Source organism: Haliotis asinina, chromosome 14 (genome assembly GCF_037392515.1).
Source record: "Haliotis asinina isolate JCU_RB_2024 chromosome 14, JCU_Hal_asi_v2, whole genome shotgun sequence".
NCBI classification, from domain to species: Eukaryota; Metazoa; Mollusca; class Gastropoda; order Lepetellida; family Haliotidae; genus Haliotis; species Haliotis asinina.
Genome location: NC_090293.1, coordinates 48,902,065 through 48,927,829, shown reverse-complemented (window position 1 = coordinate 48,927,829; position 25,765 = coordinate 48,902,065). Strand labels below are relative to the sequence as shown.

The window sequence follows — 25,765 nt, the reverse complement described above, 5'->3', positions numbered from 1 at the left end:
AAGAAACGCGACGTTATTTTTCAATAGAAAACATAAAACTGAACGCTTACTTTCATGAGATTTCTTTTGGTGTTCACTAAATATCTGTTGACGTAGCACGAAGTCATTTAACTGATGAAGTGATGAGCATCGATTTAGACAATCGATGAGAAACGATGACACTTTAGTTACTGTGTCCACTAACCTGGCCATTCCAATAATCACCGGCTCCTGCTGGTACATATACACTTACCCGTGATAATGTAATCGGGGAGTTCCAAATGACATAAAGCTATTAAATTACAGTGGACATTCAATAGGTCCTGTCGTTTCTGGTCGAAATGGAAACAACACCCGAAAGGATCACCATGACAATTAGTCTGCTCATGAGGCGGTGGGGTAGCCTGGTGGTTCGCTGGAGGCTCGGGTTCGATTCCCTACATGGGGACAATGCGAAGCCTATTTCCGGTGTCGTTGCTGGAATATTGCATAAAATAATATTCATTCACTCACTAATCAGCACATTTGGATACAAGTCACCGGAACCTACCAGCAGATACAAACGTCGCATCTTTCGACAAGCACGCTGTCTATACTTCATAACCCAATACGGTTGTGTTATCATCCAGCAATATCGACTATTGGCAAGTGTGATAATGCCGATTGCGCAAGGGGCATAACTATAAGGCAGTGCCAGCATTCTGGAGCTCCCTACCTCATCAACAATGACTAATCGGCCTACAGTCAGATCATGGTGCGGCTATGGGAGTATTTGTAAAGCCTATACACAGTCAAGCTCCATGCATCGTTCAGCGTTGTGCATTGCAGTCAGATATCTGGAGAAGATTAACCCATGTGTGTTTGGTTTCTAAAAATACGTGGCAAAATACCAATGTCAGATATCTGAAACAAAGACGATAACACCCTTTACTTACAACTTCTGGAAATAATGTGTTGTTTTAGGAAAAGAATCAGCCGACGGAAATACTGGGTGCTTTTGATCTATATTTTTGTAGTGTTCATATTTTCAAATGCGTCATTGTACAAAAGTATTATTAGCGAGTGAGAGAGTAACTGAGGTAATATGGGTTCTCGCCCCTTTTAGCACCATGCAGCAATAATCGAAGTGAATGAATGAATCTGTTTAGTTTTACGCCGTTTTTAGCCATATTCCGGCAATATCACGGTGGGGGGCACCAGAAATGGGTTTCACATATTGTGCCGATATTTGGAATCGAGGTCAGTGTTTGTCACGGGTCAATGCTTTAACCACTAGGCTATACATCACAGTCCCGAAGGTATTGACAATATATAGCATATATATAGAAATTGCCATAGAATGTTGATTCCGGTACTTCTCATTTAGGTATGACAGGTGGCAGTGTTCGCATGAAATCAGTTAGCGTCTTATACTAGGCTAATCAGCTGAATTTTGACCTTGTAAATTTATAATCTGTTGGCTACATCCTGTTTCCAGATGTTGTGAAGAGCAGTTTGATTCAAACATGTCGAAATGAATGTCTATTTGTCTGCATATATTCTCATTGCGGCTAGACGTAAGCTCGCATTTACAGATCTAAAGTTAGAGGGTCGGTGGGATAGCCTAGCTGTTAAAGCATTCGCTCGTTACGCTGAAGATCCAGGTTCTATTACCCACATGCGTACAAGGTGTGAAGCTCATTTTTGGTATTCCCCGCCGTGATATTGCTGGAATATTGCTGAAAGCGGCGTAAAATCATACTCATTCACTCATTCCCCATGGCCTTGAATGTTGTAACTGAGAACACTGACACCTGCCGTGAATCAACACTGGATCGCATGTTGCTGTGGTTTTGCGTGTATCATCTTTACATCGGTTTGTCTGCTGCAGGCGAGCATTTTCGCCCTATACGAAAGGTTCGATTCCATGGCCACGATAGAGCAATGATATGTCTACAAACATGGTCAAGTTGGATCGTTCACTACGATTTGAGCCATTTCGGTCCTGTACATGACGACATTCTTGAAAGAATGATGAAGTTTCTACAGTGAGGGGAAAAGAAATGTGTTTACCCCCAGAAATACAAACATTAAATAATCCCTTTCCTCGTCTTTGATATCCTTCGGCAGACACTGCGAGATAGCATTTGTTTTCCACGCTGCCGGCGCAGATACATGTAAAAACAGTACAGCTATTTTTAACCTGTGATTTCGAAAGCCAAGACAACGAAAAGTGTCATCTTCCTGTGAGGATAACTCTTTTGTCAGTTTTTCAAAAGTGTTTCAATTTCTTCAAAACTGTGTAAGTATTTGAGTTGTGGAGATCTCATTTTCTGAAGTTACTCCTTCCGCGTTTTTCATTGTGTCAAACCATTTTAAGGTATTTACCAAGTGCGCATAATGTCACGAAAAAGCAACTACTATTTTGTATTCTTATTCGGAGAGGGAGGTGGAGAGAGGAGAGTGTAGAGAGAGAAAGAAGACAGGCAGGAGAGACAGAGGGAGAGAGGGGAGAGATAAAGAGAGGCGGAAAGACGAGAGAGTGATAGGAAAAGAGAGGGGGAGGAAGAGGAGAGTGCGAGAGAGAGAGTAGAGAGAGAAAGAGGAGAGATGGGGAGAGAGAGTGGAGAGAGGCGAAATACATAACTCTATATAGAGAAGGAGGGAGAGGGGGAAAGAGAGAGACAGAGAGAGGAACGGCTATTCTTCTATAGCTGCGTAGTGCAAAAAGCTTGCGATTCTTCACTTTTCTTGAAAACATCCAGATTAAACTGAAAATTAAATATTTTAAAAACCACTGTGTCCTTGAACTTTAATCGAAACATAGTCCAATGTCATCTAATCGTCGTACCTTTCATGGGCAGACAGGAGACGTCCTCAACAAAAGAAAAGGTAAGATAAATGCCGTTTCAGAATAATCACGTGGAGGAATTTCTCGTCACTGTGACACATCCAACACGCCAGTGTGTGACTGTGTACGTGTGATATGCGAACGGCATGTGCTCCTACTTGTATATATACTCCTAACAAACCTCTACATAAAGTGCATCTTGGAGATTTCTCAGAATATGCATGCGCATCAGGGAACGCGAGGCGTAACCTTCACATCTGTTGCTGCACGGCTGACCCGTGACCTCACACACGTCATCGCTGTGATCTAGAACAACCTCCACACTTTAAATAGATGGGCATGATTAGAGAGTGGTTGACTGGGTTTCTGCTTACCTTACGGCTCAAGTTGTTGCTTCACGTGTTGCAAGTAGGGAAACTAGTCTTGGGTCAGGTGGAATACCTAGCTGTCCGGTGTAGTTCATTAGCGTTAAGGAACCGCAATGTGGAGGAACCGGAGTTTGTAGGTTCGAATGCTTGTTAATTATAATCATGGTTGTTGACACCATACCTGCGCGCGTCACAATATGGTTAACATCTAACAACTGACACGCGGATTTTCTGCTTCAGAAAGACAGTGTACATCACTGCTGACGTAAACTGCAAAAGAAAGTGTCTGGATTTCGTCGAAACATTGAAAAATTTACTAGACATAAAACAGCCAGCTGTTGTGGGACTTCCACCAATAGGATGCATGTAATATCACTATACTTACATAGTTACGTGAAGGTATTAGTAGTTGAGAATGGTTTCATGTCGCTTTCAGCAATATCATGACTGGGGGCAGTGGACTTCATACATAATCATACATCGGGAATCGAACCCTACGAGCATACGCCTTATCCACTAGGCTACCCCGTGGGCCTTAAGAAGTCATTGGTTGATTAGTCTTGGAGCTGTCATTCAATCTGACTGATCTTCAGGAACCCATCGGGCACACAGATTTGACACGCAAATTTGTATGCAGAATTGTATCTTTTGACCCACACGGAAAACATCTGGTTTGCATCTGTAAATTGTCTAGGGCTCAGTAAAATGTGCTGAACGGCATCAAAGTTTCTTCTGAATCCGAACGAACAATCATTTTCCATCAAGTTTTGTTTTCAGTGTTAATAATAAGGAGAGGGGCACCTCATAGTCAAAGTGAATCGACCCTAGTCTTTGGCGGGACGAACGAATGCTTTAACCGAAACAGCATCAAAACAGCCTGAATGTGAGAGGGCTATTTGCTGCAGTCGTTTGAGATTGACATCTCATGTCTGTTAAGCCTGCTGCCTACTGGGATCCTGTATATTCACCTGTGAGTTTAGTTTTACGCCGCATTCAGCTATATTCCAGCTATATGGTGGCGATCGATTATGGTAATTAATCGAGTGTGGACCAGACAATCCAGTGATCAACAACATGCGCAATGAACCACGCGATGACATGTGTCAACCAAGTCACCGAGTCTGACCATCTGATCCCATTAGTCACCTCTTACGACAAGCATAGTCGCCTTTTCTGGCAAGTATGGGTTACTTAATTATGACAATGTTGGATAATAAACTTGAGTCCAAAGTACCCTATCGTGTTACATAGTCATACCCGTGACGATTCGGGTTAGAACTGATCTTCAATAACCCATGATTGTCGTAAAAAGACTGACGGGATCGGGTGGTCATGCTGGCTGACTTGGCTGACTCATGTCACCGTACCTCAGTTCCATAGATCGAGGCTCATGACGCTGATCACCGGATTATTTTGTGCAGCCTGTTGCAATATAGGTATACTATTTGCAGATTGCGGCGTTAAATACCTGATAAATATAAAATTTGTAAATAGTTATTATTCCTCCGAAAACTACACTGGAACACTGGTTCGAATCTCTGTATGGTTACAGTATGTAACTATGTTGTATTCTAAGTGAAGTACCATTGACAAAATGCTCACAGCTGAGTTACAGCTCACATGCTCATTTTACATCTTGCTTCACGTCACAAGTATACTCGAATAAGCCGGAAACGTTAAGCCGGCCTGCCGCTCTAACAAGTTATTGAGAGTCGGGTTATGGCACTAAACCGACAAGTATTTCATTGCCTGTATAAACGTACACAACGTCATGTCAGGGATAAACAAAATACACTGTGGCGTTTCCGAATGGTCTATAACCCAACGTAATCTCCGAGTGTTGGGCGAACATGGTGTATTGACATACGGAACGGGAATTTCCGATGTTTCGCGATGTCTGCGGAGGGATATGGCTCCGAGCTGATGCTCGTCCTCGACATGCATGTTGGCTTATGGGTTTCTCGTCTGGCCCTGTTGGCAGGTATATAGACGCTGTAAAAAGTTCAAGTTAATGAAGTCGAACATGACGCGAAAATACTGGAGACTTTCTTTGAATTGTTGTAGCGGCCGACATATGCGTCTCTCGTCTTAGTAAGCCCCATGTCTGTGGATCCGTCAGTAGCCTCACGGTCTAAGTGTTTGTTTGTTGCGCTGAAGTACTAGGTTCAAATTCCACATATGGACACTATAAGTTGCCCACTGCTCACGAGGGGGCCCTGGGCTCATGTACCCTCGGGGTTTGTTTATATTCCTCGAGCCCGCAGTACATGAGCCCATGGCCCCCGAGGGACCAGCGAACAACGTATTTATCTTACCGAACACCTGAATGTTAATTTTAAACTATTTGAAGCGCTTCTGTCGAATGCGAGGCGAATCGCCATTTTGCAGACGACACAAGATAAACAGATTTAGAGTTATCTCCCTTCCATCGATTTTCAATCGCAAAACATCGGTAATTTCCGTGCTTCATGCGTGATTCAATGTTATTCGAGACAAAGAAGTACTACCATGAAGCACCAGATGAGTTCGGAATTCCCAGCGGTGTACATTGAAAATAATACATCGCCTGTAAGCGGGGTACATTGGAAATAATAGAATAGAGCTTAGCCAATCAGAAAGCGACAATCATGTGTGAGGTAAGATAAAACATGTTGGACAGTGCAACTGTTATTCTGAACCACTTCTACATGTGGACACAACATGTTGGACAGTGCAGCTGTTATTCTCAACCACTTCCACATGTGGACACAACATGTTGGACAGTACAGCTCTTATTCTGATCCACTTCCACATGTGGACACAACATTGTGGACAGTGCAGCTGTTATTCTGAACCACTTCTACATGTGGACACAACATGTTGGGCAGTGCAGTTGTTATTCTGAACCACTTCCACATGTGGACACAACATGTTGGGCAGTGCAGCTGTTATTTTGAACCACTTCCACATGTGGACACAACCTGTTGGGCAGTGCAGCTGTTATTCTGAACCACTTCTACATGTGGACACAACCTGTTGGACAGTGCAGCTGTTATTCTGAACCACTTCCACATGTGGACACAACCTGTTGGACAGTGCAGCTGTTATTCTGAACCACTTCCACATGTGGACACAACATGTTGGGCAGTGCAGCTGTTATTCTGAACCACTTCTACATGTGGACACAACATGTTGGGCAGTGCAGCTGTTATTTTCAACCACTTCCACATGTGGACAAAACATGTTGGACAGTGCAGCTGTTATTTTGAACCACTTCCACATGTGGACAAAACATGTTGGACAGTGCAGTTGTTATTCTGAACCACTTCCACATGTGGACACAACACGTTGAACAGTGCGGCTGTTATTCTGAACCACTTCCACATGTGGACACAACATGTTGGACAGTGCAGCTGTTATTCTGAACCACTTCCACATGTGGACACAACATGTTGGACAGTGCAGCTGTTATTCTGAACCATTTCCACATGTGGACACAACACGTTGAACAGTGCAGCTGTTATTCTGAACCACTTCTACATATAGACACAACATGTTGGACAGTGTAGCTGTTATTCCACATGTGGACACAACATGTTGGGCAGTGCAGCTGTTATTCTGAACCACTTCTACATGTGGACACAACATGTTGGACAGTGCAGTTGTTATTCTGAACCACTTCTACATGTGGACACAACATGTTGGACAGTGCAGCTGTTATTCTGAACCACTTCCTCATGTGAACACAACCTGTTGGACAGTGCAGCTGTTATTCTGAACCACTTCCACATGTGAACACAACCTCTTGGACAGTGCAGCTGTTATTCTGAACCACTTCCACATGTGGACACAACATGCTGGGCAGTGCAGCTGTTATTCTGAACCACTTCTACATGTGGACACAACATGTTGGGCAGTGCAGTTGTTATTCTGAACCACTTCCACATGTGGACACAACATGTTGGGCAGTGCAGCTGTTATTTTGAACCACTTCCACATGTGGACACAACCTGTTGGGAGGTGCAGCTGTTATTCGGAACCACTTCTACAAGTGGACACAACCTGTTGGACAGTGCAGCTGTTATTCTATACCACTTCCACATGTGGACACAACCTGTTGGACAGTGCAGCTGTTATTCTGAACCACTTCCACATGTGGACACAACCTGTTGGGCAGTGCAGCTGTTTTTCTGAACCACTTCTACATGTGGACACAACATGTTGGGCAGTGCAGCTGTTATTTTGAACCACTTCCACATGTGGACAAAACATGTTGGACAGTGCAGCTGTTATTTTGAACCACTTCCACATGTGGACAAAACATGTTGGACAGTGCAGTTGTTATTCTGAACCACTTCCACATGTGGACACAACACGTTGAACAGTGCGGCTGTTATTCTGAACCACTTCCACATGTGGACACAACATGTTGGACAGTGCAGCTGTTATTCTGAACCACTTCTACATGTGGACACAACATGTTGGACAGTGCAGCTGTTATTCTGAACCACTTCCACATGTGGACACAACACGTTGAACAGTGCAGCTGTTATTCTGAACCACTTCTACATATAGACACAACATGTTGGACAGTGTAGCTGTTATTCCACATGTGGACACAACATGTTGGGCAGTGCAGCTGTTATTCTGAACCACTTCTTCATGTGGACACAACATGTTGGACAGTGCAGCTGTTATTCTGAACCACTTCCTCATGTGAACACAACCTGTTGGACAGTGCAGCTGTTATTCTGAACAACTTCCACATGTGAACACAACCTGTTGGACAGTGCAGCTGTTATTCTGAACCACTTCCACATGTGGACACAACATGTTGGGCAGTGCAGCTGTTATTCTGAACCACTTCTACATGTGGACACAACATGTTGGGCAGTGCAGTTGTTTTTCTGAACCACTTCCACATGTGGACACAACATGTTGGGCAGTGCAGCTGTTATTTTGAACCACTTCCACATGTGGACACAACCTGTTGGGCAGTGCAGCTGTTATTCTGAACCACTTCTACATGTGGACACAACATGTTGGACAGTGCAGCTGTTATTCTGAACCACTTCCACATGTGGACACAACATGTTGGGCAGTGCAGCTGTTATTTTGAACCACTTCCACATGTGGACACAACCTGTTGGGCAGTGCAGCTGTTATTCTGAACCACTTCTACATGTGGACACAACCTGTTGGACAGTGCAGCTGTTATTTTGAACCACTTCCACATGTGGACACAACATGTTGGGCAGTGCAGCTGTTATTTTGAACCACTTCCACATGTGGACACAACATGTTGGACAGTGCAGCTGTTATTTTGAACCACTTCCACATGTGGACAAAACATGTTGGACAGTGCAGTTGTTGTTCTGAACCACTTCCACATGTGGACACAACACGTTGAACAGTGTGGCTGTTTTTCTGAACCACTTCCACATGTGGACACAACATGTTGGGCAGTGCAGCTGTTATTCTGAACCACTTCTACATATAGACACAACATGTTGGACAGTGCAGCTGTTATTCTGAACCACTTCCACATGTGGACAAAACATGTTGGACAGTGCAGCTCTTATTCTGAACCACTTCCACATATGGACAAAACATGTTGGACAGTGCAGTTGTTATTCTGAACCACTTCCACATGTGGACACAACACGTTGAACAGTGCAGCTGTTATTCTGAACCACTTCTACATATAGACACAACATGTTGGACAGTGCAGCTGTTATTCTGAACCACTTCTACATATAGACACAACATGTTGGACAGTGTAGCTGTTATTCCACACGTGGACACAACATGTTGGGCAGTGCAGCTGTTATTCTGAACCACTTCCACATATGGACACAACATTGTGGACAGTGCAGTTGCTATTCTGAACCACTTCCTCATGTGGACACAACATTGTGGACAGTGCAGTTGTTATTCTGAACCACTTCCTCATGTGGACAAAACATGTTGGACAGTGCAGCTGTTATTCTGAACCACTTCCACATATGGACACAACATGTTGGGCAGTGCAGCTGTTACTCTGAACCACTTCCACATGTGGACACAACACGTTAGACAGTGCAGCTGTTATTCTGAACCACTTCTACAGACCCTTAACCTTATTACTGGTATGGTCCTTATTTCCCTAAGCTTCAGCTCTAAATGAAGAAAGTTGAGACGTTCCATGTCAGTTTAATTGCTGCCTCAATTGGTGCTCTTTTTCAGTGTTAATGTAGTTATGTTTCTATCGACATTAGAGACTAAATGTAACTTTAGTAGAAGTAGAGTTAGGTCAGTGTGTTGGAACATCTCTCGTTTGTTTGTTTCTTATTTCTCTTGATCCATGTGTTGTTGTAGTACACAAATCGCGCCATGATGCAGCTGTTATAGAGTACACAGAATAACTGATTTCCCACCGAGTTTAGTTTTACGCCGCTTTAAAGGTGTGTGTGTGTATGTGGAGAGAGTCTCAACGAGCTGTTATCATCTGCAAGAAAACTAACTTATTTTAGGGGTCAATATACAAAGTAAATTCTGAATTTCCCACTGGGACTCCTCTTCAGTTTAAATGTGTTTATTTGTTACCACAAAATAATATATATTCAGAGACGAAGCGTCAGTCTAGGGTCCATGTTGTAGTGTTGAGTTTTAAAGTGGTTGTAAATGCGACTATCACATTAACGGCCGAAACTTGATCCGACCCAAGCACCAGCAGATAAAGGGCGGTGACTTGTACTTCTGAGATTATAAGTGAGTGATAGCTCAATATACATGAATCTCACATTAAACTGGATATACAAACATTTGAGATCGAATTACCCTCGGCCACAGCACGGCCGACAAAGCGTCAGAGGGCGAAGTAGCTAGACAACAGCACTCTCGTCAGTGCATCACATGGTACAGGCAGTTTACTCTGGATATGTAATTAGGACGCGCTAACTGTGCCGCTAATTACCGTGTTTTCCCGGTGTATTACCTAATATTACTACGCTGATCATCACTGCTGATATAATTGCACCGTCTGATGTGGTCATGGAACAATCATGAACTACCAGCTCAATTTAGTTTGAAGATGATGTAACATTTCAAAATAAACATGATAATTATATGTACTTTGATGTACTAATTTAGAGCAAAGGCAGAGGTTAATGTGTTGGCAAGACCATGTTATATTGAGTGAGATGGATATACGTTTTCTTGCAATGAATGTCTATTCTTGTACCAGACAGGTAAAAATATCAAATCAAATCAAATCAAACAGCAGAACCTTATGTTCTTGTACTCTCGTGAAACACGAGATATCAACAAAGATGGCGGGCGACGGGCAACAAATTCCTATGAATATTTTTCTTAATCAACACCTATATCCACTACATGTTCCCGTATGATGCAAGACTGTCGGGTAGCGTAGTGCGTTCGCCCGTTTCGCAATAAAACCGGGTTCGATTCCCATTGTCCTCCATGATGTTCTTGAATTATTAAACCTTTATACTAAGTATTAATACGTAAAAGTAAAAGTACATACTTCCCTACTCATTAAACGCAGTCCATCTTTATCGAAGTGGACGAAGGCTATTGGTTGTTCTTGTCCGTAGAACGGTGCTCATGATGTTAATCACCGGTTTGTCAGCTCAAATATAAATTATTTACAGATCGACATCATTTGGAAGTTTACCTATTAGAAAGAACGTTCTACAGTGAGCAAATCCTATTTAAAGACATGTTCATTGGGATAGTCATATTGGTAACGAGTTTGATCTTTGCATCGGTTCCCCTGGTTTAATTCCGCATATGTCTTGCCTTACACCGTATTCAAGTCGTTGAGGCACACCGTCTGTCGTACAGGCAGCGCAGAATATCAGCCTGACTCAAACATGATTACACGTATCTCGGTGTGCAAACTTGTATCCCGTTATCTTGAAATACGAGAGATCAAAGTAGCATGTGAATAAACAAAATACATATCATCTAGTCTTTTAATTAGTATTCTAGTAATTAGAAATGCCAGATTTGGTAGCAATGATGAAAGTTTACTATCTGAAAATATCTAATTTTGACTAAAATATGCTATTGAAAATGGACCTCGGTGAAATCGGAGATGCTGAACCCTTGAAAAATACATTCTTGCTTCATTTAGGGTAGTATAGTAAGGGCTGGGCGGAGAGAGAAATAATATAGTACCGCGTGAAGGTTATTGCAACACTTCTCAACTGTCGGGTTATGCCATTCCTGATGTTCCTGTAATATTGCTAGAATATTGCTAAAAGCGGCGTAAGATTCACTCGCTCACTCACCCGTACTATCCGCAGGCAACGTCACTCATCTCAACAATAGACGTTGTATGTGTAGAGAATCTACAGAATCAGAGCAGATGTAATTCAGTGGACGTTACGAAACAGTGATTCTATCAACTTCGAATCCAAGACTGACAAAACTATAAAAAAAATAATAACAAACTATTACACAAGAAATAATCATAGACATAAAATTTGATTGTGGAACTAAAACAAGAATAATAAGAAGTAAGTACTGTCCACGGAGCTAGGATAGGCGACAAGAATATAGCTTGTCCTTCTGTATTATTAGTTGAAACGGGAATGCGGGAGGACGGCTTTGATGAACACATATCACGAGTGGCGTGCATCTCTGAGCCTTACGTCCGAAGTGATATGTTATGTTAGGAGCATTATTACCCTGGTTTATGTTCGAACTGTTTTTTGTATTGGAGTAGTCTGTCATACAGATCATGAAGCAAATATATATGTATAAAAACCTGCATGTCTCAATTATATCGCAAGTCTAGATTTCCACAGATTCGGAAAATGAAGAAAGTATGTTGCATGGCTCCTTTTTATTATATTTTATGATTTTATTATTTTAATTTGAGAATGGTTTTTCTGTAAATTATGTTCATTTCAGATACAAGATATTAGTGTAGTATTGGAGCTATCAATAGACTAACGCTTAGCCTCTGAATATGTATATTTTGGTACCGAAATAACGGATTCCGGTTAAATTGAAAGAAATAGCTTGTTGAAAGTTGAAACTGAACCCGTAGGAGATCCAGCCATTTATAATATGAGCTTTTATTGTTACAGTAAGGATTGGGATTAGCGAAAAATAATCTGGTTCAAGGAACATGAGGCTGACTAAGATGGCAGTGGCATCGTTTCTACGAAAAGCGAGGATTTCAGCGCTTTAATTTGAACCCTTGACATGTTTGTTTTGTCAGTGAAGAGGGTATATTGCTGCTACGAATAAACTCTGACATCTAACAAAGTTAATCCCCGGCCTGAACAGGTCTATCCAAGACTGACGTTTCCAGTGACCCACATCAAGTAGTTTTTAAACAGACAACCCTACAATGCTGAGAGACCGATTACAAACATAGTCTGGAGAATATTTAACCGAAGAGGTCTCGGTGTACGCGCAAGTGTAAACAGATCCTTCCAAAACGCAGAGTGTCGTCTGCTCGATCCATCTCGTCTCGCTACGTCCGTCAACAGTCCTTGCAAACTCTCACACGCGTTGAAGTTGTTTCTCACATGGAACGCTCCGTGTCCTAGCTCGTAGAGATGAGCACTGCACTGCACATGTGTGTAAAAGCTTGCTCCTCCTAGGAAACCGTTATCTCTCCCTATTGGCCGAGCCCGTCTCTTTATATGGAAACGGGGTGCTATGCCCTGTCTTTTTATTGATCAATGCTGCAAGGAGTGCTGGTTACATATATGGCGAGCGTGGAGCTAAGATTCGGTTTCCCCAACTCCGTACGGATTTTTTGCATATTTGTAATATCTCTTGCTTTGGAGGCTATGGCCGACACTCGCGGCTGATCAACGAGAGACGCGGAGATTTGTTTAGTTCTGTTCTATGGGAATTGCAGCTATCGTGTTTTAGGTAGGTGACCATTTGTAACATTTCCACATTATATGTCACAGTGGGGTCATGAAAATATCATCCATTGAAAATTATTTGCAAAATTACAGTTTTGTTACTAAACCGCAACCAAAGTCGTCTGCTATAAGCTACACCGGAAGCGCCCCACGCGTGACTCCTTCCGTTGCTGTGCCGTGCGCATGAATGCCGGCACGCGACTATCAGACAACTACAAACAGACGACATTTTATCAATCTTAACCAAATGTCTCCTCTGAAGAAAATTTGCCAGATGGCGGGGTATTTACCAACAAAATCTGCGTTGCCTCCCATATATACCTCTTGACCTTCATGGCACGCATCCACGTGGGCCCCATACTGTGGGCAGACGATATCTATTTACCGTCTGATTTCTTCCAAATTGTATAACCCCTACTGACTCTAAAAGACAATACAATGGGTCAAATGACAACATTAGTGTACGTATTGTTACAGTTCATGTGTGATGAGTAATGTTTGCATAACTGGTATTGTATTTCACGCACAGACAATTGCTGTATGATGCCATGTAACTTTGGACAACGAGCGGCAATTAATTTACATGTTATAGATGTAATTACTTAATTACCGACACATGGCCGTTAATGCTTGCGTTATGGGAACAATAACCTCTTAAGTATGTTTTACCATAAAGCATATGCAAGAAAGGTAGAAACCAATACAAAGTATAGTTGCACACTGGAAAATTAGTCATCTGAATGTTTTTTCTCACTCCTTGCTTGCTTTTTACTAAGGTTTATTTCTTCGGGTTAAAGATCACGTTACAAACTCAATAAGTATATTGTTAATTGATTTCGTCAAAATTTGCAGATGCTTGAAATTGTTAATCAACAATGAAAAATATACGTATTTTTTATCATGTGATGAATATGCCAAAGAGTATGGATTTCCTACGTTTCGAAAGAACAGAATAGGTGTGCTCTCGTCAGTAGTTCTGTTATTGTATTCTAATTAGCCTGTTTCAATCACGGTGATATGCAACACGTTGTATCTGACGCAATTCAGTATTTTCTCATAAGAGTTTGGTGTATTTTTTTCAAAGGAATGTTAGAAAACAAGTCATGATATTTCTTCGGACTTGGACATAGATGTATGTACAGACACAATTTACGAATGTACGTTTTCGAATATGTATGTCTTAACATGGAGTGGATCGATGGGTGCATTATGTCGGTAGTCAGAACTGTGTTCAAAATAATCGTCCCTGACATCTGAATCTCCTGACGTCATCACGAGCACCTGTTGGATCTGTTCCTCCAAGGTCAAACAGAACCCGACATCTTTGGGAAAAAACACTGACATTGCATTTTATGAGTGCCCCTTAGGTTTTCCTGGGACCTAATTTCTGATAAGGATGAAACTTTATATTCGACACAAGGATAATAGATTAATGAATAAAATGCCTGTATTGGTCATGATGTATGATACAGAGGACTGGTATTTGATTAAATATGAAAATAATAATCACCATAGTCATCTTTAGGACTGTTATAGTTACTAAAATTGTTAGAATTACTGACTTCCTGGGAAAGGGCATTTATAAAACAATTAATTAAAATACGTGAATTAATTAAAACATTAACGGTTTATGTCCTAAGACTCTTGTACGTATGAGGATGATGTCAGTCGTAGAACCAAACCCCGGAGAAAACAATATTTCTTTAAGTTTACATTTTCAACATTTACCATCCATTCTGAAAACTAAGGCTGTAAAGGCCACATGTCGGTATATGTAAGACCCCCAGCAGATAAATATCATTAAGTAATTTCTAATGATGTACCCCCTGCCCACCCGGAAGTTAGCCACGGATGAGCACGGCATCATGACGTCACTGCACGTGCGCACGCGGGTTATGTAATGACTGTAGTATCCTCTAGCCTCCACAACCGAGACCCACACAATCTCTCTACCGTCTTGCCAGTTGGATTACTTTTCGAGCCACGCTTGTTCAGGAAAAGGTACGTTATTTATAGCAGACATCACCTTATACATTCAATAGTGGAGCTATTGCGGTGGAGACCGCTGCCTGTTCTATGACGACTTGGTTCATGGTTGATAGTGTGCTTTATGTTCTGCCTGGTGTTCTATACGATTTTGTACGGGTTGATACGCTAGATCGACAAAACAGTGATCTACATGTTTTTGATGTTTCTGTCCTGTCAAAGATGATGACGTTTCATTCGTACACACGTTTCAAAGCACCCCTTCATTTTTCCATATCTGTCATTGCTGGGTCCTGCATCTTCGGTACCATTATCCTTGTAGAAGAAGCCTAAATCTTTGGATGTCATTATTTGTGGGATTATCACATGAAGGAAACCCAGAGAGCAGTAGGAAGCATTTAAGGTGATGATCTTCAGATTGTAGCAAGCATTATAGGCAAACTGTCGATTAACACAGCGAGAATCCCTCAGATTACCTCCTTATCTACTTCGACCGTTTTGCAATAAGAAAGATAAGCTGGATTCATGTTCAAAATTTACGATCACGAATCGCGGGGAATCTTCGAAAGGTTAACATGACCTACCTTAAAAACGAAATTTATGTACGAGAACAAGCAGAAGTTGGCGAAGAGGAATGTTTGCACAGCATGTCTCAAAATCATCTGGCTTTTATCAAACAGATATTCATTTCTAATCAAACGTCAGAGAAATGAGTAATCAAATATCACACAGTGAGATCAAACGCATTAGTTAGCCATCACAGGTTGGGTCTGTGCGTGATATGGCCATCAGTAACGGTACTCCAGGGGCTTTTATGCTTTTAATTCTGATATCTGTGAAAAGCAATTAAGAATTATATAATGAGAAATGGCAGGCCCTATGGACTACGAGATATCTTTCATTTTCTAATGAAGAAGAGATTAACGAGATTAAACGATGTTCAGGTGGGTGTCGTACTCTATTTATATCGTACGATTGTACTGCCGCGTCTCGAGATCAGTACTGACTATTGTCAACATGGGACCATATTTAGTGAAAGTTCTACTGTTTACCATAGACTACTGTCAACATAGTGTTTAGCATAGACTATTATCAACATAGGGCATAATGCATTGTAGGTCCCAGTGTTCCCTACGGACTTTTATCAACATAGGTCATGTGCACTGCAGCCCCTAGGATTCTTCATAGATCATTGTCAACATGGGACCAATTACTCTGCAGTCCATAGTGTTCTTCATAGATTATTGTCAACATGGGACCAAGTACTCTGCAGCCCGTGGTGTTCTTCATAGATTATTGTCAACATGGGACCAAGTACTCAGCAGCCCGTAGTGTTCTTCATAGATTATTGTCAACATGGGACCAAGTACTCTGCAGCCCGTAGTGTTCTTCATAGATTATTGTCAGCATAGGACCAAGTGTACTGCAACTCCTAGACTTCCTCATAGATGATTATCAACATAGGACCAAGTGCATTGCAGGGCCTATTGTTGTCCATAGATTATTGTCAACATGGGAACAAGTGCGCTGCAACCCCTAGCGTTCTTCATAGATTATTGTGAGCATAGGAACAGGTGCACTGCAGCCCCTAGTGTTCAGCACAGTTTGTTTCCTAGATAGGACTATTAATCCAGGGTTCCCAGTTTTTTCTGCATGGACAACGCATCTTTGCAATCGTTGAAGACAAACTTTGAGCTTTATTGGATGGTTCCTATTAACAGCTTCAACAAACACAATCGATCGCAGGTTTGAGAAGCATCATTGGACATATGGTTAGACAGACACCCATAGCTGTAAAATAGTGTCAAAGATCACCAAAGGCTGTGCTGTATCACCCATACAGGATTAAGTTTTGAACAAAACAGATTTCATCCAAATATTCCGAAAGGCCATGTGGAATGCTTGAGTCCAAATCAGGGTCAGATTAGGCAGAACTTTGCAACTCGAACAAGGTGTGATAAGATTTTGAAGTCAAATTAGGAGCGACAAGGAAGATAAACATCCCATGTTGCTTTTCTGTCTCTCTTCTCGCGCAGGTAGAGATAGAAAAGATAAATAGTTTATCATGACCAGAGTAGGTCACTAAATTGATGTGCTCCAGCGTTTCCTTCCATCAGGCAACGACCATAGGAGATACTGAACAGAAATGCCCATTAATCCCAAAGAACTAGGTCTTTGAACAGGTTGCCCTAGAACTTAGATCACATAGGGGAATAGGTATTTGAAGTATGTCAGTGTGACCTATATAAGCTACAATGGACAGCTGGATTTAAGAACAGCCAAGAGAGGTCATTGAACGGCAGCTTTATCAGTACAATCTGGACATAGATCTGGATACACCTTGAGGTCCTGACAACAACCCTTTATTTATGGTAAACACAACTGCTTCTCGTTCTCTAATTTGCTCCCAGAATGCATCATTCCAGTTTTGTAGGTCATGGACCAGGTACCATATGCTAGATTGTATGGCAGTATGAGCACCAAGCAACATTGCACCAAAACAAGGTTTAGTTAGGAAATATCAGAAGGCACCTACGGGAAACAACATATTGACGATGTCAACAACATTAAAGCCACATTTCACCAAAACAACGGCTTAGTTAGGAAACATTAGAAGATAACTATGTCAAACAACATACTGACACCATCAACATTTAAGTAATAGGTCACCAAAATGATTCCGTGGTATTTGGTTTTGTTGTTTTACGCCGCGCTCAGCAATATAACAACTATATGCTGGCGGGCTCTAACTAATCGAGTCTGGACCAGACAGTCCAGTGATCAGCAACATGAGCACCAGTCTTTGCATTTGGGATACGATGACATGTACCACCCAAGTCAGCGAGACTGACCAACCGATCCCGTTCGCTGCCTCTTCCGGCAAGCATGTGTTACTGATGACCACTGCTTCACGGGCCGCTTCCATTGGGCAATTCCGTTAGAAGGCAAATACTCATGCCTATTCTTTTCCAGACAATGATGTTTGACATGATGTTGTAGTCAGCCTCTACTTTTCTATCCGGAAGTGTATTGTCATGGAGTTTCTGATAACATTTCTTTAGATAGAGTGGTTTTATCAAGGTTGTGTACCGGGTACATATACAATATGATCTTCAGACAGACAATATCTAGTTATTTCTTCTTAGATATAAAGAGCTGGACTTAAATATATCATGAAAGTATATCTGGAAAAATGGACCTACGGTCATATTTAAGTCAAGTCTGTTTGAAGGTATATCAGCCTAATACATTTACTACGGTTTACGTTGATGCAGTAATATATATTCCAGTTTATAAGAAACTTCATGCATTAGTCAAGACGTGCTCTAGACAATTCTATACAAGGATATCTGTCTCCTTTGAGAATGTTAATAGCAGGAACATATGGAGACTGTTGTCTTATTTTCTTGTTTGTAATAAACCATCACTTTACGCCAAAGACAGATCATTATACAACCTGGTTGGGTCAAACCCTAGAAGCTTTTAGCGTGCATGTCATGATGTAACATGTCTGCCTTAACGCGAAAGGCATACAGATTATATTAACGTCCATTTAAGCAAGGGGGGGTGGGGGTGGGGGTGGGTCGATTAGGCGTTTAAGTAAGCAAATATAAGGAACGAGTGGTATACACAATGTTTCGTCGGTTCATACCGGATTGTAGTTTAGACATCACTGGCTGTGAAGAGGTAGAATGAAACAATAAGGTGTTATTGTTTTCACGTTTAGTGTATCTATGCACAGGCTGCTCATGATAAGATAAGGGAATACGTTTTGCAAATAGTTTAAGAACAGATTCAGTGTGAAGAACAGGATACGTAAAAAATAAAGTAACATTCAATAAGGAATAAATGCAAAAATTAAGCGATGAAGACGTAGATATGAAGATATATGATTTAAATCCAGAAATTGTAAACATGAAACGTAATAAGATTGATTCGGGTGATCATATTCTTTGAGACGATATATTAGAAAGGCTACCTTTGTTGAACAGTTTATTATTGTAGCGTGGAGACATATTCAGCTGATTTATTCCCTCTCTGGCAACCTGGTGCACTATTACGAAACAACCATCTTCCGTGCATACCTTCCATGGTTTGGACTACACAAATACAAACGGTATTAGAGGTCTATGTACACTACACGTGTACCGTCAGTGGGGGGCGCCATAAACATCTGCAGATGCAAGCAGGTCAAGCAATGCACGGTTAATGGGGGGCGTGAAACCCGACCCTGCCTTGACCATCGCTGGTCCTCCACCCAGACTTGGCCCCCTGCTGCTCAGAGCTTTTAGTGAGTGGTCAAACACTTCACAGACATGTGTCTGGAAGAATTTATCATCTTCTGCTGGTATTTCGTGCAAGACAGAAGAGAAACAAATTGCTGCACTGATCGTTCTACCATTCGCAATGCTCTCTGATGACCATTGTGGGACATGATGGACACCAAGGATGTGAGAGCGCCCGTGTGCCCATATAGGTCATGCTTCTGTCATTAACTGCTGAAACATTGTGTCTCCCTGTCGATTTGCAAGTTTACTGATATACACTTTGTGTATTATGATGTATACACAAAGTTCTGTAATACACACACGTTCCCATATGTACGTCGGTCGATGTGTGATGAACTTGATCAAGACTCGAAATTCAAGAAACAGAGTGATTGTGCTCTTGCGTCCTGTTCATGTGTTGATTTAAAATACATCTGTGCTTTTGGCTTATTTGGGTATATTCTGTTACGTAAAGACCAATAAATGCAAAGACCTTCAATTACAATGAAGAAAAAGTATTTAGACAGGCACTAAACGGCAACAGTTGACCAGAGTATCAAATATTGTTGGACGAAAAAGCTTAGATGGACAAAATGTTATGTCTGATAATGCGGCACCAAGCGAAAGAGTGCATCGCCATCAAGGTCAAGGTCATGGAACCCGATACACCACGTGACACCTCCCTCATTTTGGCTTCTGTCCACCTGGAGACAACGAACAATACCATTATATGCTTGGAACTAAAAATAGTGTCATGCGCAATGAAAGTCCTGGGCATGTGGAATTTTCTTGTAATAATCTGCAGGACTTTCAGCACGTATCTGCTTAGAAAATATCATATGTTCAATACATGCAGTGCAAATACAACTGAAACTGTACGCTTCATGTATTATCCAGAGTTACTAATTCATGACACAATGACCTTGGAACCTGAAGGTCAGGCACATTAATGAGTTTCACAGACATGTAGAGTGATAGTTTTTTTCACTGACGCTGTATAGCTTACATTTCATTTGAACGTGCAGTTAAGATCGTTGTTTGTCTTAGAGATTTTGAATTCCGACATTGTGAATGTGCACCATAAAATATTTGATGATGCTTAAAACATGAAAGGTCATATTACTAACACACACGTACGTTAATATACTTCTCATATGAAGCTAAGAAATAGATTCGTTCATATTTCGATTGTTCACAACTTGTATGATAGGCATGTGTTCCTGTCACTCCAGAACAGATTACCCCCAGTGATGTGACAGAATGGGTTCCTAACTTCTTAGTTAGTTGAGCATCTCTGTTGAAGCACTACTTTCAGAATCAGAACGTCTGGTAGTTGATTCTTTGTGTACCGCTTACATTAGAGATCAACACTGATTAAACTCTGTACTTTTTACTATTGGTTAAAATGCGACCATTTACCAAAGAGAACAACAATATGGTATGTGTTCTGTTGCTACTTACAATAAATGAGGTGATACTCCGACAGCGCCGTAGAATACATCGATTGGGTATTACTAGTATTCATTAGCACCCCAAAATTTACATTCAACCATATCCTTTCGTTTTTCAGACTGAATACAGTTTTAAAACATGGGTGTTCTGTAACTAATTTTGATGAGAATATATCATATGTATATGAGATCTGGTTGTAATGAAAAGTCTCTTTGTACTTGAAGGATAATGATGCGGAATTATACAAATAATTGCTTCTGGCACTGAAACAGAAGCTGGATGTTTTAAACCACACGCATGGTTAAACGGAATTATGTTTCGTGTTCCAAAATCGGTACATCGAAATCCTCCTACAGTAATTGGTTTGAATCACTAGGCAGATATGTTAAATAACTCCTTCATATTCAGTTTGGTTATTTCTAGTGTGGAAGGTACATATAAAGCCATCTCATACACCACCAGTTCTTGAAGAATAACTTGGAATATAAGCAAGAATACTAAATTATATTTATTTTGGCATTTCTCTGATAACACTTATCTCACTGCTGAAGTATAGTGGTTTAGTAAGTCACCGTATTTGGTATTAACATGGATTCCTACTGTTGGTATGTCTCTAGCAAGATTTATTCCATAATGTTAAAACAATAATAATCACACCGTGAGCAGTCACTTCTCCTCGTTAGCCTGGAACGCTCAACGTTGGATATGATCATATCATCTGTGTGTATCTACCATTCCATGTACATGGCTTGTATTGATTGGAGTTATCACCCGAACGCAGCATGTCTCCTTCTTTGATGCACATCAAAGAATTTTCATATTTGTAGCATTCTCTTTGATTGGTGTACTGAATCCTTGCCAAGTAAAACAAGGAAATGTCTCCGACGCCATCTTGCTTACTCTCTAACCAGTTGCATTTTGGTTATTATATGTAAGCAATGTGTAACAACAAGGGGATCGTTGACTCGTTTGGCACCAATGTAGAAATGTGCTGATTCAGCAGATTTCTTGGCAAACCTGCTCAAACAGTTCATACATATGTCAGTATATATGTCTGTTTGTTTATTCTGAATATGAAGTGATGAAGTCATTTTCCAATTAGTAATTTTTTTCCTTCCGAGTGTAAGACCTACAACAAAATATTTCAAAATACAATGCGACACAATGGTCCCTTAAATATCAGTCTCCCCGATTGTGTCTACTCGTGTTATTTCTTTGAACAAAATTTGGTACAACACAGAAGATAGACGCAGAGACTGCTGGTGGGACCAATTAGCGCAACTTATCATTAAGATCTAAGTCTCCACACACCAAACCTACAAGCAAGGAGTCAAGATAGACGTCCGGTAGGAGTGCTCACGTTTTAAATCTTCACAAGAATCCCATTACCATGGGATTCGTCAAGACAGAACAGCAAATTATTATAAGCAGGTACAAGAGGAGTGAAGTAGTAACATATAGCTGCAGCCGGTGCAGATGTATATCTCAGTCAGAGGAATGCTGGACTTAAAGGCATGGCTAGAGTTACCTGTAGATGGAGGTGTACGTTGACCTCCAAGAACGCGAGTAGGATCTTCTAGGTTAGTGGTAGGCGATTCCAGGCCGGACCTCTCCAGCGGATAATTTTCGTGTCGGCGTTTACTTTGAGAGAAGACTGACGTGTTCTCTGTACCTTGTTCCAACTTTTATAATGCTTGTTCTCGAAGCTATTTCTTCATTATCAGTGTAGCTAACATGGATACTGTTGTAATACAAAGTCTGGGTCTCGAAGCTATTTCTTCATAACCAATGTAGCTGACTTGGACACTACTGTAATACCTGTTCTCGAAGCTATTTCTTCATTATCAGTGTAGTTGACTTGGCCGTTGAAATTACGATTACGCTCTCTGAAACGATATGGTAATGCAATACATATCAGGTATCTTCAGCAGACACTTCACCACAATCACCCATCTCAGAATATTTAACACTCACTCTCCTTGAGATGTATGAAGCCGAATGATCACAATGTTTAATAAACATGAGATATGTTATCTTCTACAAGATACAATTTAGCTATGGTATGGAAACCAGTCGTATATCGCTTCAGGTAAATATATTTTATAAAGCACAGTCAAGATGATTTGTTTAAGGTTTCAGTTTTCTACAGCGTTTTAAACATTTTTTGAAAGCTCTTCAAGGTTGAGTCAACACCCAGCTGCTCTTTTCCCCTCTTCATCACCATTACGTAAACATTTTGCAGACCTTATCTGCTCCTGTCTTTTGAGCCTAGTAGCTGTAGGTTTTTACGTTTCTCCCTGTGCCATCTGATTGTTGAGGTTTCCCAGACACAGACCAAGGGAACCCACAAAGTGCTGAAGATGCATCTTAGCGGCGCAGGCATGTCAATTTATTCGCATTAAATTGAAATATTTTCTCTAATTGAGCTCTGAATACGAATTGTAAATTTTCTGACAGTCATCTTCACTGGATGCGATAAGTGTGTTTGTTGACGCATAGACATTTGGGCCTTTTTCCATGTACCGCAGTGATATCGAAAATTAACATGTCACAATGCATCAATCCGGGAACCAGACCCCTTGACATTCTTCATATTACTTCAGCAACTCGACTACCCTCCAAACAGTAACAACCTGTAGAAGACTCTTCGGGCCTTGTTCGCAATGTCCCAAGCTAGGCCATAGAGACATTTACCATTCATTACTGGCATCGTATTATCAGGAACTCTTGTGAACTTATCTGGAACTTTGGAGTATAATAGTTCACACTGATGTCCATCATCAGCAAAATATTGAATAACAACACACTGGTGGTTTTACATGTGGCAAATGCCTGTATTTTGCTGTACCACTATGTGATATGTTCCTGGTTGAATAACTGTAGGGACTGCTATGGTGGCACAACACATCATGGCTACCCACACGAAACTCCCATCCTCCCCACAACCAGAAATACCTCATCCTGTAGGGTTGTCAGATTAGCGCCCAGCTGGATTCATCTTTTAACACGTGGTTTCATTTCTCATGTGATAATCCTATTGTGATCACATGACTGAAGGCTGATACACAATGCATTGAAATGGTCAATCTATTATATAAAATTATCCATTATCATGGTACACATCTATGGTGTTAAGACCTGAATATGATAATTCGTGTCTACGTCTGTTTCCATCAATTTCATCTTCATGACTATACATTGGTAAACATGTCAGATGACTTCAGTCATTAGTCTCCTCTCAAAGGATGACGTGTATCGGTGCTCTCAAGAGTGATGATCTCAAGATTGATGAGGCTCTCGTAGTACCCTTTTCCCGCCGTGTACACCTACCAGAACCTGCCTATGGGTATCTGCACCATTCTTCACTTCATCATCGTCCCATCGTCTACACACCTCAACGTGGGTCGCGTTCAGAAAGTGACTCAGGGCTGGGGATTACCCAATGGCCGATAACGTATACCACGTGTGTCTGTGTGTCGGTTGTATCGGTTAGTGTCACGCTACAAATATCATCCTAGAGGTAACCCTGGAGCTATCCAGTGTATCCCAAGTCTGTTTGCGGACTTCTAGGCTTCAGGTGTCTCTGTAAAGGTCAGTGGTTATTTTGGTGGGTGTTTGGTGGCACTGTTGACTCATATTAACAACACATCCAAAGGATATGACTAGATTTGTGCACCTTGGTGGAATTTGGGGTTATTCTTGTGGTTAGGAAATATTTCATGAAGTTCATGTTGGTGTATTGAAAGCGCCATTCCTAGGAGCCGCAGTGTTGAACAAGAGAGTAAAGTTGTGTCTCTTGCTACATGACACATATCATATCATATAGGGCATTATCCCAGTCATGAGATGAATTCATGTGACATATATCGTTGAAATATGCAGCAAGGTTGTTCATTCTCTACTTAATTTGTTAGTGTTTGATTATTGTTCATTAACGCCCTGCTCAGCAATATTCCAAATGAATTATGACGGTTCTACAAATTAGTGCATCGTAAATTAGAATATGTTATTTCGTTAACAACTCTAGTGTCACGACCTTCCATGGAAACGTGTTCGCTTTTGTCAGTCGCTTCCTCAGTGTTTGAGAACATACGAGTCACCAACGCGTGTTTATTCCTAGCGTCGAATGCAGCAACATCATTGATATAAAAGCGGTCTGCATATATTCTACATAATATCTTTGGGCATTAAAGTTCTCCCTTTCAGAGGCAGCATCTACAGGTGCATTTGAGTGCCAGAAAATATCAGAATATTACAATGTTACAAGGTTCTTGGCAACGTATGGGTACCTTGGTCATTTCAGTGACTTCGGTGAGCGTTGACACATCAGGGCTACATGATATTTTTGACACTATCCAAGAATGACTCACCGTTAGCTTTTGATCACATAATCAGTTGATGATTGCAGTATTTAGTGCGATGCATATTCTCACTAAAGATTTACAAACCTTTTTTTCCGAAACGAGGATCTGAGGACTTTAATCCAAACTAAAGCACAAAAACGTCACTTCCGATATGACAAAGCAATGTATTCTTCGTTCAAGTCACTTTTCCATGCTACTGTTTGCGCAGCACACGTCGTTTGAACCTGGGTTAGTTTTTTTGTGTCAATAATTGGAGTTTAATTCCGGCCTCCCCACCAGGGGGCGCTGCTCGAGCAGTTACGTGTCAGTCTGGAGAGGCAGTAAGGATTAGAGCAACGTTCTTTTTTCTTTGAAATTATGCAAACTGCTGCAGCAGCTCTTGCCTCATCAGTACTGATAATGATGCTGAAGGGGCAGTTGTAAATTCAGAGGGCCCGTTTCATATTTCTTTCAATCTCACCAAGATTCCCATACTCTATATTACACCGTGTAATGTTGTTGTTCCTAGACATATTATCTCATATCGCCTGGCATAGCGCAATTCTTCGGCCCCACCTTTCAGCACTAGTGAATAAAACGGATCTTTGGCACGATGGCCGGGCAGAATGGCATGGGTATCTCGATAAACTTACTCAAATATTTGACA

At 41.2% G+C, this 25,765-nt stretch overlaps 1 protein-coding gene across 1 annotated transcript in view; it reads left to right on the top strand.

Moving 5' to 3' along the window:
- Nucleotides 1-12,902: 12,902 nt before the first annotated feature.
- The window catches only part of LOC137260909 (twitchin-like), a 151,998-nt gene continuing 139,135 nt past the window's right edge, over nucleotides 12,903-25,765 (top strand). Inside the window, exon 1 of the mRNA XM_067798445.1 lies at nucleotides 12,903-13,057. The gene's annotated coding sequence lies outside the window, so the exon portion shown is untranslated. The remainder of the gene's footprint in view (nucleotides 13,058-25,765) is intronic.